The 19860-nt window shown below is 43.3% G+C and overlaps 1 protein-coding gene across 18 annotated transcripts in view; it reads left to right on the top strand.

The window, feature by feature from the left end:
* IRF2 (interferon regulatory factor 2) overlaps positions 1 to 19860 on the top strand; it is a 91347-nt gene that overhangs the window by 23668 nt on the left and 47819 nt on the right. The window contains exons 1-2 of one of the 18 annotated variants that reach the window (XM_070253393.1): positions 1384 to 1519; positions 2538 to 2843. The exons of 14 other annotated variants lie outside the window; for them this stretch is intronic. The gene's annotated coding sequence lies outside the window, so the exon portion shown is untranslated. Of the gene's footprint in view, positions 1 to 1383; positions 1520 to 2537; positions 2844 to 11721; positions 12295 to 19860 lie in introns of those variants that run through there. 3 more of the 18 variants (XM_005606399.4, XM_070253396.1, XM_023630489.2) reach the window with 3 other exon arrangements.

Here is a 19860-nt window from a genome sequence, read left to right on the forward strand (position 1 = left end):
GAAGGCCACAGTTCCAGAAGTGATTTTAGAGGTCTGTGCATCCCTTCTAGAGTAACGCTGTGGGCCACATGGGGTTGTCTCCGACTGTAGGGCAAGCAACAGTGCTAAAATGACAAATTTTGGGCCAAGTATATACATTTTCTTTTCTAAAAGACTGATTCTTAATAAGTGTCATGTAATGGGCATCAAACAACATATTGTTTTGTGGTTATTGCTGTTTTTCCACAATTCTTCCACGTTCAGTTTGGCATGTAGAGTTCACTTGTCTTTTGCATCGTCATGAAGGGGAAATGGGCCCTTAATTTTGAAAATGCATCATTTTCTCTGTGTGTGTGTGTGTGTGTGTGTGTTTGGTCAATGAATACTTCAAGTTGCCTGGAATTAAAGAATAATTATCGTCCATGACAGGACTCAAAGAAACAGTGGCAGAAAGTAGTGAGTGCATAAATGCATGTCTAGTAATTTTTTTATTATGGGAAAGTTACATAAGATAAAATTTACTGTTATAGCCATCTTAAGTATACAACCCAGTGGCATTAAATACATTTACAATGTTGTGCAACCATCACCAGTATCCATCTCCAGAACTTTTTCATCATCTCAAATAGAAACTTTGTGCCCACTAAACAATAACTCCGCTTCCCCCAGCCTGGACCACCATTCTACTTCCTGTCTCTATGAATTGGACTCCTCTAGGTATTTCATATAAGTAAACCATACAATATTTGTCCTTTTGTGTCTGGCTTGTTTCACTTAGCTGTTTTCTAGGTTCATCCACGTTGTAGCACGTGTCAGAACTTCATTCCTTTTTAAGACTGAATAATATTCCCACGTTTTGTTTCGCCATTCATCTGTTGCTAGGCGCTCGGGTTGTTATTACCATCTGGCTATTGTGAATATGCTGCTATGAAAATTGGGGTTAGGCCGTCTGTTTGAGTCCCTGCTTTCAATTCTTTCAGTCCGGTAGATCATATGGTAACTCTATGTTTAACATTTTGAGGAACCACCAAACTGTTTTCCACAGTGGCTGCACCATTTTACATTCCCACCAGTAATGCACATGGTTCCAATTTCTCCATATCCTCATCAAAATTTGTTCTTTTCTTTTTTGATAATAGCTATCCTAATTGATGTGAAGTGGTATTTCATCGTGGTTTTGATTGGCATTTCCCTAGTGGCTAGTGATGCTGAGCATCTTTTCATATGCCTCTTGGCCATTTCTGTATCTTCTTTGGAGAAATGTCTATTCCAGTCCTTTGCCCATTTTGGAATGGTTACTTGGTTTTTTTGTTGTTGAGTTGTAGAATTGAGTCATTCTTTCTGTGGGTTCCAGAATGATGTGCTAGTATGACCTGAAGACTAACAGAGATTCTCCCTCATTACAGTACGTGTAACATGCGGCACAAAACCATTTAAAAAATTTTGAGATGCTGTAAAGCAATGAAGCACCTACTGAGGAATTAAATTCTACCGAATGAAGTAAATCAGAGTGGATTGGTAACTGGGGAATCAGATAAAAGTACGTAACCTCATAAAATACAGAATTGGAAGTTTCCTTAGAGATTATAGTCTGCGCCTTCATTTTTTTAGCTGGAGAAATTGGGTGAGCTGCCAGGTTCTTGCAGCCAGATTAAATACTCAGTATGTTTTGTTGAACTCTGTAGGAAGGAATTAAATTTTTTTCTGTTGTACTTTTAATCCTAAAATTTCTGATGAAAAGAAAAAGATAGCAGTGCTGGAACACGGTAATGAATTAGTTGCAGCGGCTGCTCCTATGGTAACTTCCATGCTGGGGCTTGTGAAAAAGACCCTAGGGTTCATCACTTTTGTGGTTTAGGATAAAAGTGAGTAAAAGCAGCCTCAGAATAGCATTTAGGGGCGTGGGAATTCAAATGTAATACATTCAATAATGGTTCAATACTACTACTTGAGTGGATGAAAAAATTTATTACTGTAATAACAGATCCGTTAAGTAAAATGAATAAAAGCATCTGTGTATTTATTGTGAATTATTGACAGAATGAGAAACTATTTATTTATATTATTATATTATATGCAATATAAAACATTTTATAATATATAATATAATAAATATATTAAAATATATTTCATATTATACATATATTTATATTATTATAAGAGCTATAGTTGGTGAAAAATGCAGTGAAATATCACAACTTTACAGTAGCAAATTTATTGTCAGGTTACTTTTACGGTCTGCTCAAATTTTTCATTTCATTTCATTGAGTCTTTATTGAATAATATAACCTGGCAAGATAACATATGGATTATAACCAAGAGTGAGTTGTAAATAATTAGGAAGAAGATACATAATGTCTGTGTTTGACATAAGGCAGAGTGATAAAAAGAGTTGCAAAAATTTGTATTCCCTTCAGGCTTGGGGCCAAGGATAAAAAAAAGTGCTTAAAATTAGCCTGAAGTACTATGAAAGCAAATATGATAATGGTGAAATTACGTTGAACACTCCTTTCTGCAAACAAGTATTTTATTTTATTTATTTTTTTGTGCTGAGGAAGATTCACCCTGAGCTAACATCGGCTGCCAGTCTTCCTCTTTTTGTACATGAGCCGCTGCCACAGCGTGACCTCTGACAGATAAGTGGTGACGGTCGGCCTGTGGAACCAAAGCAGCCTCAGAAGGGGAGTGCACCAAACGTAACCGCTATGCCACCCGGCTGGCCTTGCAAACACATATTTTAAATAAAACTCTGAGAAGAGTTAATTCCTTCACCGAGCATTTTTGAACCGCTGTGTGTGAAGCCCTGTGCTGTGGAGACGTAAAGTTGAAAATCTCATGTTCTCATCATTTCGAGAGACACGCAGGTAAATTACCATCTGTAGTAACAAAAAGAGTGACATGTGTGCTTAATAGAAATGCAGCAAGCAGAAGGCTGGGGGAGAGAAGAGGAAGGAGCTGTAGCTTTGACCGGAGAAGCTGGGGTGTGCTTCACCACTGACCTCCCACTGGCCGTAAGGAGGAGGGCAGTTACTCTTGGCAAATGAGTGAGCGGGGCGTCTTTGGTTGAACGAACAGCAGGAGCAAAGACATAGACTGGAAAATTCTTTACGCTCTTGGGGCCCTCAGAGTTCCCTGGTGTGGCGGGAGCAGACAGATCAAGGGAGTGTCCGGCTCAGTTCCCAGTGGCCCCGACTCCCTCAGGACACGTGTTCCTGTGTTTCCAGGAAAGAAAGGCTTTGTTCTGAGGAAAGAGCAAGCTTTTTGGGAGGAAGGTTCTTGAGGCCTTGGAACACTTTCCCCCTTACATTTAGAAACTGATAGATAATGACTGTTAGCAGCTGGGAGTGGCAGAGCTGTGCACCTGCCTCCTCTGAGAGGAGCGACAGGGAGGCATGCATTCATTGTTCAGAGACATGATGGGCATTGCAGACTGGCCGGATTGCACTGTGGGCAATTCCCAGGCCTGCCTTTGAGGTGCTCTCGTACGTTTCTGGGAGGAAGTGATGCGTTGGTACAAAAATATTTTTTGTACTCTCATTTGGTTGTTTTGATTTGGTTTATAAAGAGGGTGAAGTGATTATGAATAGGTTTCCAATACTCAAGTGAGAAGGAGAAAGGGATGTCATCTTTAATATGGATGAGAAACCCAAGTTCAAGAGCCAAGACAGTGCATGGCAAGGGGCCCCAGAACGACACCTCCCGCAGCACAACTTCTTTGTCTTGTCGGCTCCAAGAGTGGTTGGGATCTCAGTGTCACCTCAGCAGTGAGACTGGCCATTGGCCCAGCAGGTTCCTCCCTACCCAGACATGAGGAGCGCTTGGCCACGTTCTCTGAGTGATGCCTGTGGAAGACCATGGAAGGGCTGGTCCATGGAACCTTAGGGTAGAGCCTAAACTACAGGGACTCAGGAAGCTAGTGCTGCAGTGGTACCCTTTATGCAGAGGGATACCTTCCAAGACCCACAGTGGATGTCTGAAACCGTGGATATTACCAAACCCTATATATACTATGTGTTTTCCTAACTAATGGGCTAACGGGGATGTTGGGTATACAGCGTGGATACGCTGGACATAAGGGTGATTCATGCCCTTAGTGGGACTGAGAGGGATGGCATGAGATTTCATCACACGACTCAGAATGGCGTGCAAATTAAAACTTATGAATTGTTTATTTCAGAAATTTTCCATTTAATATTTTCGGACCAGTTGACCCTAGGTAACTGAAACCCCCAAAAGCAAAACCGCGAATAAGTGGGGGCTAGTGTATTGGTTGTACCACGTTGAGCATTCCTCCCATATGCATCCCCAAAGCATGGCTGAGGTGAAAACCGCGCCACCATCTGGCGCCGAGCCCATCTCAGCTTGGTTGACTGGCTGCGCCGATAGCATTGCATAGGTATTTGTTGAGCTCTTCACCTCCTTGCAGGAATGAGATCTGAAGATCTTATTCAAAGGCCCTAGATATTTCTGATATATTTCTATATATCATGTTCTACATCTATGATCATCGACTGCCTTTTTGATCTGATTATAAATTTTGGAGTATAGTTATTTGTTCCTTAGAGGGCTCAGCAAAATGACTTGCATATACCCAGTTCTCAATAAATGTTGGTTGAATTAAATTGTAACGATTGACCTCGTTCTCCATTTGTTATTTCCTGTCCAGACGACAGACCTATCCCAGTACCTTAGAGCTAATAGGGCTCACGTGCTGTGTTTCCTAGTAAGGAACGGGACCAGACAGAAGGTGGGAAGCGGGTCAGCCATGTGCTTCCAGGGGTTTACTGGGGGCTTTCCCCTCATGAGTCAACAGGGACCCTGATTAAGGTACAAGGACAAGTGGCGCTCTGTTAATCAGCCAACCTTAGGCAAGTCTTCCAGCTGTTTCTCTACCACATCCACCCATATTCCCTGGGGCACAGCTTCTCCATGTTACTAATATTTACACGCCGTCCACACTTCCTCCGTCTTGCCTTGGTTGTTATTCTTCCTTTTGTTTGGAATGTTTTCCTTCTTTTCCACCTGAAGATCTCTTAGCTTTCCAGGCCCAGTTCAGTTGTCCCCTCGTCTTTGAAGCCTTCCAGAGTTGTTTCTTCTGGGCTTTTATATAATACAGTAAAACTCCTCCCAAATGCCTTCCAGAAGATTCACCTATATGAAATGCGGGGTCACCTTACTGTGAGGCTATGAAATCATGGGAGTGAGTCTGATGCAGAGAAAGAACCAAGAAGCAAGGTGTTGAATGCCCGAGTTCCGCTATCGTGGGATGTGTTATGTATGAGGTACATCAGCAGAAGTTTTATCATCCTCGGTTTGTTTCTCTAGAATCACCTTCAGGACAAGATGCCTTGTTTTAGAGTCGGTCATTTGTGTACCTGCTTCCATCGTTGCAGTGTAAACTCTTTTGAGTACAGAGATCCTGTCCTCATCATCTTCGTAATCGGCCACAGAGTAATGCTTGGCACATCCTGCTCTTCACGGTGCTTGGCTCAGTGAGATTTTTTGGATGAAATGTTGCGTAAATGTGATTTAGAAGTTTGTTAACATACTTAGCTCGATTCACCTGGCAAATGTCATGAAAGTAGTAGAATTATTCGTTTTTAGGTTGCATGCTTTTTGCAGTCATTTTCCCCCTCTGCTTGCTTATCACCTGCTCTTAGGAAGTTTCACCCATCACAGCTTTTCCTCCCAATCCCCTGCCCCCAGTGGGTCCTCTAGAATAGTCACCCAATTTCTTATCAATAAATAATTACTACATATCAATGTGCAAGGTACTGTACCTGATATTTTGGGAGATTTAAAGATGAATGAGATTCCTGCTCACCAGGACTTTACACACAGATATGCCTGTTTTCAAGGCCGTGAAGCTGTGAACTTTGGTTACGTTAGAAGATGGAAAGAATCAGGATAAGAAGTCAGAAAGGTGGGGTGGGGCTGAATTATGGTGGCTAGGAGTCCAGATTTTATTCAGTGGGCATTGTGTAGCCACTGAAGGATTTTGAGCAAGGTGATAAGATGTTTGGGAGGATTAAGCTGCCCAGCACTGTTCACGGTGGAGACTACGGTCGTATTCCAGAAGATGGACCCTGGGTAGCTTCCTGCTCCTTGTGAGCCAATCTGGCCTTGTCCAGTCTGCTGTTGGGTGGAGTACTGGCTCTACTATTTGACAGTTTCACTGGGGAGGTCTTAGGGGGAGATCAAAGCAATCATCCCATACTTTTCCTCCTAGTATGAACTTCCCTTTATCCATGTCTTTTTCACAGTAGCTCTGCCAAGTAGCTGTTAACATCTCTGTTTATAGATGAGGAAACTCAGATTTGGAGAAGTTAGAGGTTGAGTGGTGAAGTTCGAATCCAGATGTGCTTGACATGACACCTGGGCTCTCTCCAACACATTCTGCTTCAACAAGGAGAGAGAAGGTCCTGGAAGGGGTTGGCTGAAGGGAAATGGGGACCATACAGTGGATGCCAAATCCAACTTCCAGGTACCATTTGGGACTTGTGTAGTGGCAATAAGTATCTTGTAAAAATATTTGAAGACCATTTTGCAGTTTGCAAAGGAGAGACGCGTTCTTGCTTCCGAGGTATTCCTGTACTTTGAGTAGGTAGCAATTTGGCTCTCTTTTTCCAGTTAGAATTCACTGGTAATCAGGATGTCTCATCTCAGGAATAGAAACAAGCTTGTGAAAACTGTAGTGCATAAGTTTATAGTTTGTGAGTTGGACCTCAGCCTGATTTGAACATAAAGAGTTGAGTTGGATGGCTCTGTAATAATAGTGATAATGGGTAAGGTTTATTGAGACCTTCCTAGCAGGGGGGACAACTTAAAGGAAAGTCCGAAAGGAGAAGTGGCAGCAAGGAGGCCGTCAAGGACAGCCTGGTGGATATGGAATGAAGGAGGGGAATCATTTATTCTCATCCAGGGGAAAAGATAGACAGAACCCTTCAAGGTCAACCTCTCACAGAGCAAATGATTTCAGGCAGCCGTCTTGGGAAGGCCTTGGTTTTCAACACTCTTCCAGTAATGGGTTTGAAATCAGATGGCAGCAAGCAGTTTTGTCATTTTATGCAAATAGGTTTTCTTAGAAGGTTCCAGTATGCTGGCCCTTCTAAGAATCTCTGTTTTTTGACTTTTCAAACTTAAGTACTGAAAGCATTGCCGTCTCTTCTTTCCTTATGTCCCCTTGGCTTTTCTGTATTCCAGGTGGGCCCAAACACACCCACTGTAGGTCTGTAGAGTGTGGAAAGCGAGTGGAAGGTATGCCTTGACTTGCGTGATAGAAGCAACTCAGACAATTCAGGTCCCGCCCATGTCCTGCCCTGCTCCTCCTCCCCAAGCCAGCGTGTGTGTGTCTCACGTATGCACTTTGTCGTCCATACTTTTCTCGCATGCATCCTTGTATTTAACTTTTTTGCACTTTCCCTGTGTCCTGGAGGACTAAGATCTCTTTTCCAGGCTACTGCTGACTCACATAGCTGGCTCCAGGGAGACCAGCCTATTCATGGAAAGAGGGACGGTCTTAAATGAACTCTTCACGTAACTCCCAAAAGGAGAAGCTCTGCCTTCCAGAGTGCTTTACTTCTGTTCTGCAAAGGCGGTGCTCAGAGGACATGCTGATTCAGGGAAAACAGGGTCGCTGCTTTTCCCATTTTCCATATGGAAAGAAGGTTTGCACATGCAGTATGAGCCTCAGTCCATATGCTTTGAAATCTGTCCATGAGTCTTGCTTTGCTGAATTGTGCAATCTGATGCCATCTAGGTAGTGGAGTCTGCCGCCAAACACACCCGGTGGTGCCAGCGTGATTTCAAGTTGATGAAATATTTTTAAAAGTCAATCTACCCTTTTAGGTCCTTATTGCCTTCTATGAAACCTTCTAGAAACTTCTTTAAAAAGGTGATGGATTAAAAGAATGCTCTTAGATTTTTATAATTTACATGTATCTGGAAAGTAATTTATCTGTGCAACTTCACACAACGTCCTCATCGTCTTATTTTATTTGACAAGAAAGAATACTACATTTATACCTGCAGCAGATTGAATGATCATTGTAAACTTTTGTTTTTTTGGAAGACATTTTTCACACATGATTAAATTGCTTAGGAAACATTCCTAGAGGTAACATGACTGGGTCAAAGGATGTCACTTATCAAATTTTTGATATCTATTGTCAAGCTGCTGTCTGGAAATTTTGTACCTGTTGATACTCCAACCCATGCTACATGTGAGATGTAAACATTCTAAATGTTTTACATATTTCCTCACGCAATCCTCACAAAGCCCTGTGAGAACAGAGAGGGTCAGTAACCTGCCCAAGGTCACACAGCTAAAAAGTGATGGAGCTGGAATTTGGAGCCAGGCATCTCAATTTTAGTCCACACTGTTGCCTTTTCTGCTCTGTTACTTCCATGGCAGCCGGTATGAAAAAGTTAAAAAGGGCGTGCTCTGATGAGACTCTTACTTCCTTCTGTGAGCCCCAGGGTATGGATATGATCTCTTCTTTAACCCTCATTCTTGATGCATCAGATAGAGAGGTTTCCTGAGGCAAAACCTTTGGTCTTTACATTCTTTATGAAACTGTATAATTCGGAAAATATTCTTTAAGAAAGAAGCAGCAGTCACTTTGGGGAGCCGGCCCCTTTCCTCGGTTCTCCTTGCCCCCTCTTCTGCTGGCTGCAGGCTAGGAAAGACAGGTGACAGTGTTAAATCCTTACCCCCATAACTCTCCTTCAAGTGTCGGTGGGCCCCGTGCCTGCCCATCAAGGGTGCCTGTTGTTGCCAACATCCCCTGAGGGGGGATGTCAGACGGAGTGTGAAGGTTTTACAAAGTTTGCTTAGGGTCTTCAGGTTTTCAATGCATGCTTGTGTTTGCTGCTGGATCTGGTGAGAGATCTCACACACACACACATACACACACACACACACACATGCACACAATTGTTTTCATCAGTGCAGCCCTGGGGTTATGCAGGGTCAAAAGACTTCCTCTTTTAGGAACAGCCCCAGACAGCTCACTTATTTTCTCGTTCCATCCTTGTTTGTGGGTGACTTGTATTCTTAACTGCCCCTCCCTCAGAACAAAGACCGAACGAAACAGAAAGTGTTGGGAGATGCCACGAAACTGGCTCTGTGTTTTCTTTCTGATCTGTAGGCCTGGGGGACTTGAAGGTTGGTGTTCCCGAAACGTTCTTGACAGGAGGAAGCAACTGTCGGAACGAGTGTGGTCTCCAAGTAAAGCTCGGGAAACACACCCTGTTTTTAGTGTTTATGCTTGAGGACCCAAAGGGCCTGGTAGATGGATACTGTCTGCTCAGGGTTGAGGCCTATTTTGGATACTCAGGTCTGTGATAATGCAGCTCAGTGATGGAGAGTCAGCTTTGGCATGGGCTCGGGCACAGCTTTCTCTTCTTAAAATGGGAATAATAATAATACCTGCCGCATAGGGTTATTGTGAGGGTTAAGTGAGAAAATGTATGTAAAGCATAGGGTTTAATACCAGCTACCTCATAGGTGGTCTATAGTCTTTGCCGTCGTGGTCCCTACCACCATCATTATCTCCTGGGGAATCAGGAGAGCACTTTTTTGGAGGCAAGTTTTGACTTTTTTATGCATATATTTGTATTCAGGTTGGTGCATGCAAATGTAAATTCTGGTATAAGTGCCTTGGCGCTCACGGTAGGAAGGTCTCTGGGGACCCCTTCACCTTGACCATCCTTTCTTCACACTGCCAGGAGGACGTATGTGCCCAAGGATCTCTCAACTGAACTTCTGCTCAAGTCCCACAGATCCTAAACTGTTCACTGTGTCTGGTACTTCTCATATGGCAATGATAGAGCTGTCCTTTCATTCAAAATTACTGTAAGTGATTAAAAAATGGAGGAGGTAAACTTTGCAGACGATTCCTTGCATGAATTTGCATTCGTGCCCCTATACATATTTAGTCTTTTCTTTTTCACACGATGGTCTCCACAGAGCAGTAGGGTTTATATTAAATGGGAGAGTGGCCCCTATGCCCATTTCAGTGGATGAGGGAGTTTTCGTTCATACGGCATAAACAATAATCAACAAACAAATAAACTTGATTTAACTTGATACTCACAAAAGTATTCTTTGAAACAAATTTAATTTTTGAAATCAAAGATTTAAAATGTTATAGGAGAAGGGGCAGTGTCATTGTAAGAGAACTCTAGAGAGGATATTTTAAGGAAATCTGAATCCTAAAAATTTTCTTATTTTATAAATACATGTTTTATGTATTAGATTGGTTAAACAAAACATGTATACATATTGTTAGGTAGACCTAATGTAAAGGCAATAAAAATTTTGAAATGGCTACTTAAGATTTCAAATTTTATAAAAATATTCAGCAAAAGTATTTCTCCACTTTTTAAGATGCAAAAGCAGTTTGCATTAAACTTTTTCATTTCAGGCCTAAAAATGTGCTGTTACTCACTAATTTAAGCATAGGGCATGCCAGATTAATTTAGAATGTTAGCACAATTTAAAGAAGATGCTGATTCTCCTTGTATAACATGGGAACAATCATATATTCCAAGGATAGAAATAACTTGAAATTAATTACAGATCCGAAATCCCTTATTTGCAATCCAAAAAGCTTTGAAAATTGAAAGTTTTTATCATGACTCATTTGGCAGCGTACTCTGCCCTGATTGGCATGAAGCTATTCCTAGTTTTTACTAGTCCCAGTTCGTGTGAATGTTCATATTTTACTGCAGAAATATTACTGTATTGGATGAAGGGGTTCTGCTCCAAATATTGCTGGGGGTGTTATGTTCTGTATGGTGTCTGCACCCTGTTATTTCTCTAAAATCCAAAACCTGCTGAATTCTGAAACGTATCTGGTCCAAGCATTTTGAATAAATGAGCAACTATCTCCTACAACCAGAATACTCTCACATCCTGGTTTTTCCGGGGACAGTCCTCTTGACATCTAAATGGGGCAAGGTATAATTATAGATAAGGCTGAATTCACACTCAAAAGTGTTCCATTTTGGGCAATGAATGATATGGCCCCCATACTGACCATCTGTGAGTTCTTGGTAATGGACAGTGTGATGCTGACGGGCATCAGTAAGTTTCTAGTGAATGCTCATATAAATAAACAAGATTCCAGATCATATCTTGAAACCCTAAAATAATTTAAAGCATTGTTTATAAGAAATAATTTTTTAAATGTATAGTCTACTGCTTTCTTAGACAGAATGCCCCACAGCATTTATATACACCTTTTTTTTTTTTTTTTTAGCGGCATATCATCATTTTTCTCATTGTAATTGCTTGTGTGCCAGCCTTCTTTTACTAGGCTGCAAGCCCCTCCTTTCTTCCCCCTTTGATTATCTTTGATGCCCGGCGACACGGTCAGTTCATAGTTTATTTATTAAGCATCAGCCTTGGCCACACTAGGCCCTGGGAACAGAGTGGTGAATGCACAGAATTGGTCTTGGCCTCATGGAGATTCTTGTCAAGTGGGGCAGACAGATTTGGGGACCTGGTCTCCCCTGGGGAGACTAGGGAGGCTGGCTGAGGAGGTGATTTTGCAGCTAAGACCTGAAGAATGTTAGAGTTACCCAGTGAAAGGGGTCGCTCTTGAGACTAAGGGCCGATAGGTGCAGAGGCCTTGGGGCAGACCCACTGGCTGGAGTGAGGACAGCAGGGGTTATGACACTGGAGCCAGTGCATGTGACAACAATGGGCTTTAAGCTGGTGATACTTGTACTTTTACTAGAGTATTGTGGCTGCAGGCAGATAACAGATTGGGGGTGGGGGTGGGGCAGAGCAGTCAGTATGGCCACTTGGTACCAGCTTTGTTGAAGGAAGGAATTGTTCTTGACCCACGGGTTTCGCTTTCTCTTCCTACGGTGTTAGAGTTATTCTCTTGGAGAACAGTAAATGTGTGCTCTGCTTGTTCCTTTGCGGCCAAAGTAGTTACTGAAATCGTCAGCCAAGTTGGAGCAAGGAGAACGGAAGGTTATTCCGGCTTCTGAATTCTACAAGTTGAAGAAAAGTTGTAAATGAGAAACAAAAAGCAAAACCCTTACTCACGGTGGGCCTTTTTTGAGCCAAGTGCTTGAAAGGCTGTGGGAGTAGGAACTATTGTCATGAAAGAAAATGAAACTATGCCGGGAATGCCGGCTTTGGGGGCTCCGGTGACAACTTGGAGCTGGCCCGAAAAGTCCCACAGAGAATACGGTGGTGTGGGGCCTCTGAAGGCTGAATATTGAAAAAAATGCCATCCGTCGCAGCTCAGGAAGGTGTGCTTCTGACTTCTTTCCTTTGCTGCCAACTTGACCTGTGAGGTGAGGCTGTGTCACTTGGAAACCAAACTTGTGTTTTAAAATTTAAATAACTTCAATTAAATATTAGTATAGAAGTCTGACTGGAGGTAAGTCTTTGATGCTTAAACCTGAGAGCCTTCTCTAAAATATTCAGGCGAGCTTTTTGGTCGGCTCACTTGTAGTTTTGTACACAACCTACAATTTCAATGAATTATGGACCATCCTACCTCGTCTTCCCCAGGAAATGAGCTGTGAGGCTCCTTGTTCAGGTAATTGTTGCTTGACTACTCTGCCCCTTATGGATGGACCGATAAAGTGATTGATGGGGTGCACTTCATACAGTTGTGGTGACTACGTTAAGAAAAAACTGCCAGTAGTTTAATTTAAGCACCACAGAGGGAATTTTCTCGAGTTTGTTGTATTTGCAGAAATGCTGTCATTTCCCTCTCTGGGCCGTAAATCACTTATGTACTTTATTGTCTTTCTCGCCAAGTCTTTTCATTGCAACTAATCTCAGACTTACACTAAAGTTGCAAAAATAGTACAAAGAATTTTTTTTGCGAAGTTTTGGAGGGTAACTTGCCAACGTGACATCCCATCACTCCTGAATACTTGAGGGTGTGTTTCCTGCACACAAGGACACTCTCCAACATGACCACAACATGACTGTCAGAATCAGGCAATTGATGTTAGTAGCATCTAATCCCACAGGCCCCATTCAGGTTTGCCAGTTGTCTCAATAATGTTCCTTCCTGCGAAAGAATCCGATCCAGGCTCAGGGGTCATGCATCTTTAATCTTTCCTTAATTTTCATGAACTTGACATTTTTGAGAATTACAAGCCAGTCATTTTATAGAAATGTCCATCAGTTTGGGTGTGTTGGCAGTTTCCTCGTGCTTAGATTCAGGTTGTGCATTTTCTGCAAGAATATCACAGACGGGATGCACAGACGGGATGCTCTGTTCTTCTAATTCCATCCTCTCAGGTGGTGTATGACTTTGACTTGTTCCTTTACTGGTGGTGTTCATTTGATCATTTGATTGAGGATCTATGTGTCAGGCTTCTCCATTGTAAAGCTACTCTTTTTCCTTTTGTAATGAAAAATATTTTGTGGGAGGTGCTTTGAGACTTTGTAAGTGTCCCATTTCTCATCAATGTTTTACCTACTGGGTTTAGCATCCATTGATGTTTCTTGACTGAATAATTGCTGCTTCCATAGCTGCCAAACGGCGATCTTCTAGTTTCATCATCTTTCCACATTTATTAGTTGGCATTCTACTTTCTGGGAAAGCTTTCTCTTCCCCCTGTTTACTTTTTCATAGATCTCTGTTTTGTTCAGTGGGCTGTAACACATTTTTATTATTATTTTGATGCTCAAATTGTCTCAGTATTAGCCAGTGGGAGCCCCTTCAAGTTGGCTGCTATGTCCTCTTGATGTGTTCCCAGTATTCTTTCAGCACTTCCTTACTTTCTGGCCCAAAAAGATGATTCAGGCTCATCTTTTGCTTCCTCTGTCCTAGCCTTGGAATAAGCCATTTTTCCAAGAGGGCCTGATTCCTTTTAGTGGAGAGTGGTATTTAGAAATGAAGATTTGGGCACTACATGCTCTCATCACCACTGGCGTATTGCTGCCCCCAGACTCTCTTAGTGGACGGGGTTAGGGAATATATGTACTATTTACATATATACTGACACACGCATACTTTTTACATCTGTATTTATCGAGATGTATGAAAAACCATGAATTCAGTCCTATTCCAATCCAACAACCAGTGTCATTCTAGTTTTCTTTCTGTATTTGAACTTCCTTCTCCAATAGTGAGAAACCTGGCCCCCTTAATGTATTAATTCATTTAATCAATTGCCTATGTGTATCCAATCTCACGTCCATATGGCCACCCACCACAACGAGGATGCCCTCCTCACCTCACTCCTTGACTCCTATACTCTGGACAGGACTGCTGCCCTCCTGTACAGGAGCCTATGTGCTCTGCTTGGGCCCTGACAGCCCAGTCTGGGCTGCTCTCTTCCTCCTGTATTTATCCTCGCTGCCCAACGTGGGTTTCAGTACTCCACAAGCCAGGTGCTGCCGCCTCTTCCCACCCAGCTGGATACCTTCTTTATGCCAATACCCCACACTGGGATGCCTCTGCCACGCTCCACTAATGTCTACTATGTTAAGTTTGCTAGGGCTGCCATAACAAAGTACCATAAACCGAGTGACTTACACAACAGAAATTTATTGTCCTACAGTTTTGGAGGCCAGAAGTCTGAAATCAAGATGGCGGCAGGATTGGTTCCTTCTGCAGACTGTAAGGGAGAATCTGCTCCATGCCTCTCTCCTCGCTTCTGGTGGTTGCTGGCAAGCCTTGGCCTTCCTTGGCTTGTAGGCACATCACTCCAATCTCTTTCTGTCTTCATATGGCCTTCTCCTGTCTGTGCCCAAATTTCCCTCTTCTTTTAAGGACACCAGTCATATTGGATTTAGGGCCTATCTTAATCCATTGTGACCTCATTTTAACTTGATTACATCTGCAAAGACCCTATTTCCAAATAAGGTCATATTCACAGGTTCTGAGTGGACATGAATTCTGGGGCAACACTATTCAATCCAGGATATCTGCTTTGCTCAGTTCCACCTACTAGGCTTTTGAGCTAAATCAGTCATAAAGGGAGGAAGGGGGGGAGGGAAGGTAAAAGGAAGCTCTCAGTCATTTTGAGAAGAGTGTTCTCTGTTGCCATATTGTTCTTATTTTCTAGTCTAAAATTACAGTGCTCTGCTGACATCTGGGCTCTTGGAAAACTGAGGACTTGGAGTGAGCACAGGATGGCACTCACTGTGATGTCGTAGGACTTTACGATTCCTCATGGGGACCGCACCCCTTAAGACACTCTGTGCTGTAAAGTGTTGCAACCTGTTACTCTAACTGTTCAGGAAGCTTCCTCACCTGATATGGAGCCACGAGGCTTGGGGTGCTCCCCTCCTCTTGCTGCCCAGTTCTGGGCCAAACAACTGTGTCCTGGTGCGCCCTGGCAGTCCTGTACTAGGCGGTACTGGCTGCCTCCGAGAGTCAGCTGGAGTGCGAGTGGGGGTGAGCTCCGACTGTCATCAGCGCTGTCCAAGAAGAGAGCAGTGTGTCAGCGCTGGGACTCGAGCCATGGGGAAGCCATCCATGGCCCAGCATGTCTTAGATGTTTGTTACCCTCATGGTTGAAAATCGACCCCCACTCTGCTTTTTTTCACTTATTAACTTGTATTATATTCTGAACTATATTGAATTATTTATTATTTATATAGAATATATAAAAACACATCCACAGGATATATAATTATATATATTAGCTACATGAACATATATATTCTGAACGTTTTTTTGTACAAATACAATATTCTCGTATAGTTGCAATATTCCATTATTTGAGTCTGCCGCATTTTATTTAACCATCTTCCTACTGGCTGGTACTTGGATCAAATTAAATTTTTTGCTATTACCAATAATGCTCTGTCGAACATCCTTCACCATAAATTTGTGCCTGCGGGAACTGTTAATTATTAAATATCCAGTGTTGATCAGATAGTAGGCTAGGCACTTTTCACATCCTCTTTGATCCTTACCACAAACCCTGGGGAAGTGATCCCCATTTTACAGGTGAGAAAGCTGAGGATGAGGACGTTGGGTTCTGCTACCCCGGCTTTTGGTCCCTGAAGCAGCGCCCTGGGGAGAAGCCATGGGGATACCCCCAAACCTGAGTGGCTCCTACAGTTGTGGAGAGTGGCAGAGACTAAGGAATCTCTGAGTTTGGAGGGGAATGGCAGGTTGATTTCTCATTTAAGGTCACAACTCCCCAATCCTAGTCTCATATAAGGTATGGTGATAAGGAAGTGGCACTAGCCATAGGCTCACTCCTTGCCCAGTTGTGGTGGACACGGGCCTTCCCTGGTCTCCACTCTGCCCGTGGATGGCCATGCTGTCCCGGAGTCATGGTGGCTGTCGGACCCTGAGTGATGTCCTGCATCGTGGCCACCATCCTGCTCGATGATAAATAAGGACAGTGCTAGGCCCTATGGAGATCATAATCATTTTTTAGGAAGTTCCAGGTCAAATTAATTAGCCAAGAGTCAGACAAGATCGATAGTCATTAATATCCAAATATTCCTCAGGGCTCTCATATCAGTACGAGCAAACGATTGTTGTGGTAACAGTTGAGTCTGCGTTGGTCAGGTGAAGCCTTTTTGGAAGGGTGGATTTAAAACTGGCCCCTCGATTCCAAGAGAGAAGTGAGTTGGTGTAGAGCCGTGTAGAACGAACAGGGTGCTGAGCAACTTCAGCTGATTGGAGCGGGGCTTGCGGGCATGGGGGTTTGGCTCTTGGTAGAGGGCCAGATACTACAAATGAGGGGGAAGCAAAATGGCCTCATAGCCAAGAGTTTGCTCTTCATATACAGGGCAGGGGTGAAAACTGACAAATACCCAGAATGCTTCGCTCGTTAGCCCTTTCAGATCCTTACAGAACTGTTAATGTGAAATTAACATTAAGATGATGGAGCATCAGCTTTCTATGGGGCTTATTTGTGCTCCTGGTATAGTTCTCCAGGTTGATCAGTAATAGGCCGGGCAGGGAGCTCTTTCTTCTCCCCTGCTTTCAGAAGACCCCCTCAGGACGCAGGTGGCCCATGCTCTGGGCCAGGTGACCCTGCCTTATGGCAGAGGGAGACACTAAAATGAAACACCTGGAGCATACATCCAGGGACTCAAGAAAAAATACCCACCTGGTTCTTTCCTGTTGCTTTCTTAAAGAGGGGATGGAGGTGAAGGGGTGGAGAGTGGAAAAATATTTTTATTTTGGAAGCGGGGTTGGGGAAATATTGTTTTCCTAGTATAAATTACAAAAATAAAGCTCTGCCTGGACAGGATATGCAGTAGGTCTTGCTGATTTCCACCAGCCAGGAAGGTACTAAAAGGGGCAGGAAGCGTGAATTACTTGCGTGGGGGGCCAGGGAGGGGTGTTTGGGAAGCTGCTTTCTACTCATCAGGCCCAGTTCCAGTTCCTGCAGCTTGAGCGTGCTTGGGGTTCTCCTGGCCCCTTCAGCACAGGCTCCCAGTGCAGGTGCTGTGTCAGACTGGGAAGCATCGGGTCCTCGATGCCTCTTTAGGTGGCCTCAATTTGGCCTCATAATCCAAACTGAGTAAGCATAAGACTCCTGTTTAAATCGGAGCGCTACCGCTCAGCAGCTGTGTGACCTTGGGCAAGTTATTTAACCTTGCGTGCCTCAGTTTCTTCATCTATAAAATGGGGATTTTGGGTAGCTCTTACCTTACAAGGATTGTTGTGAATCAAGTGAACTAACAGTCATAAAGAGCTTAGAACTTGCCTAACAGCTTTAAGCACTTAATACCCGTTAGCAATTGTTAATGTCATCATGGTGTAGCGTGGATACCGTATACTCTGTACCTGCCAGCTGGTGGTGTTTTTGAGGGCTTGCAGGTCTGGACGTGGAAAAGGATTACTCACACAGAAGCTCCTCCGCTTACCAACAGGTTGCCTTCCAAAATTAAGCTTGCAGAGTGTCAGGCCTTTCAAAACCAGGCTTTTCTCAAAATAGAGCAGTTTTGGTATTAGGTGGGTGATCTGCCTCTTCAGGAACTCCCTGGGGGCTCCTATGCAGATGCTTTGTTTTTACCAGACACCTAACCCCTCCCTGTGATTGGGAAAGACCAGAACCGTCCTTGAAACTGTGTGTGTATCTTTGGGGACAAATGGTGCCTCATTCATACTGGCCACATTTCAGGAGGCTAGTGGCTGCCTTGGTGGACTGGGTGGATATAGAACATGTTCAGGATTGCTGGATAGGGCTGGTCTGTGCTAATCCGGTGCCTGTTGCATGCAAGGTATAAGACTACATAGTTCTACATATTAACATATGTAGCAATGCTAACTAGGTTTCCAGCTGGGAAGGAGTGTTTGTTTCAGTGGCGTAAGGCACATAAAAATGAAACAAAGACTACAAGGCAGCATAAGATACATATTAAAGGCAGTGTGTTTCATGAAGTCAAAAGAAGTTTTGAATTGGCCAGGATAGGCTTTGTGGAAGGGATGGCATTTGAACAATCTGTAAAGGGGTGGTTGGCTATTTCCAGGCTAGACTTTTCTGCTGAGCTCCAGCCTCACATATCTAATTGCCCACCCATCATCTCTTTTTGGATATCCCAAAGATATCTCAAATCCAATAGACCTGAAACCAATCTCAGTATTTCTCCTCTTAAACCTTCCACATCCCCTGTTCCAGAGAGTGTGGCCTTACCACTCCCCTGGTCTGAAGAAGGGAAAAAGGAGGTCACAGAAGTCCAGATAAGATTGAAGGGGGAAGGGAGTCAGAATTTCAGATAGAAGAGCATGGTGACCTCTGTTTTTCTCTCTGAGGTTGGAGGCAAGATCATTTCCTGGGACTGATCAATGTGCAAGAGAATTAGCGAGTGTGAAGGTGGAAGCTCTGAAATCGCTTCTGTGGGGAACAAGAACAGGAGCTATGAGTCTCTGCAAAAAGATCTGCAGAGACTTTGAAAGCTCAGGTGAGGTGGTAAACCAAATAAACCAAAAATCGATCATGGTATTATTATTATGACTGGGTATCTTTCAGCCCAGTCATGAATTTTTGCCGCATGATCAGACAGGAGGAGAAAGGTAGACCCATTTGTAGAGGAGAGGTAGTAGGGCAGCTGTGTTGGGGAGCGAATGGGGCCAGAGAGTGGCCATTTTGGGGAGAGGGAGCAGGGAAGCGGACTGTAGGGTTCTGAGTCCTCTCTCGGAAAGGTGCACGCGACATAGATGTCACGTCTTCCATGTATTTTCAGGCTTACTCCCTGGATGGAGAACTCCTGTTCTCTTTAGGCTGCCCTGAGAACTGTTTCGTAGAATGACCGTTGGGTCACCTGCAGTACTGAAAACCAGTTATATTTTGGTGCCTTTCGAGCACACACGTGGAGGCCATAAGTCAGTTTCTCTGTCAGCTTGGGGTTGCAATGATGCAGCACAAGTTGCTATCAGAGGTGAAATCACCCTGTTTCAGGTGCCACAGTAGTTTGTGGTCAGAGGCAGGGAAATTTTTGTAAAGTAGCAATGGTAATATCTTCTAAAAGGATGTAGAAAATGTGCCTGATAAGAAAATTGTGGGTAGAATGGCGAATATGCAAAACTGTAATCTGGACGATTCTCAGTATGGGAAACTTGTTCTGTGGTATTTAAAGGCATTTGAGAATTTTAATTTCATATGCATTTATATTCCATTCACGATGAAATCTATTCACCACTGGCCTCCCTGTTTTTCCATGACTCAATTGGAGATGTTTATTAAATGTATGGGATCTGGAAGGCCATTGGGCTAATAGGTACTAAATGGTTGTGATACCTACACTTAGCTGCATATCAAAATTACCTAGGATAGTAAAAAAATTCCTGATTCCTAAGCCCTAGAGATTTTTATTCAGTAGGTCTAGGATGGGCCTGGGGAATCTTTTTTTTTTAATTCCCCTGGTAATAATGTTGCACAGGCAGTTTTGGGATGCTGGTATAGTTAACTAGAAAAGTA

The sequence above is a fragment of the Equus caballus genome, chromosome 27 (genome assembly GCF_041296265.1).
Source record: "Equus caballus isolate H_3958 breed thoroughbred chromosome 27, TB-T2T, whole genome shotgun sequence".
NCBI classification, from domain to species: domain Eukaryota; kingdom Metazoa; phylum Chordata; class Mammalia; order Perissodactyla; family Equidae; genus Equus; species Equus caballus.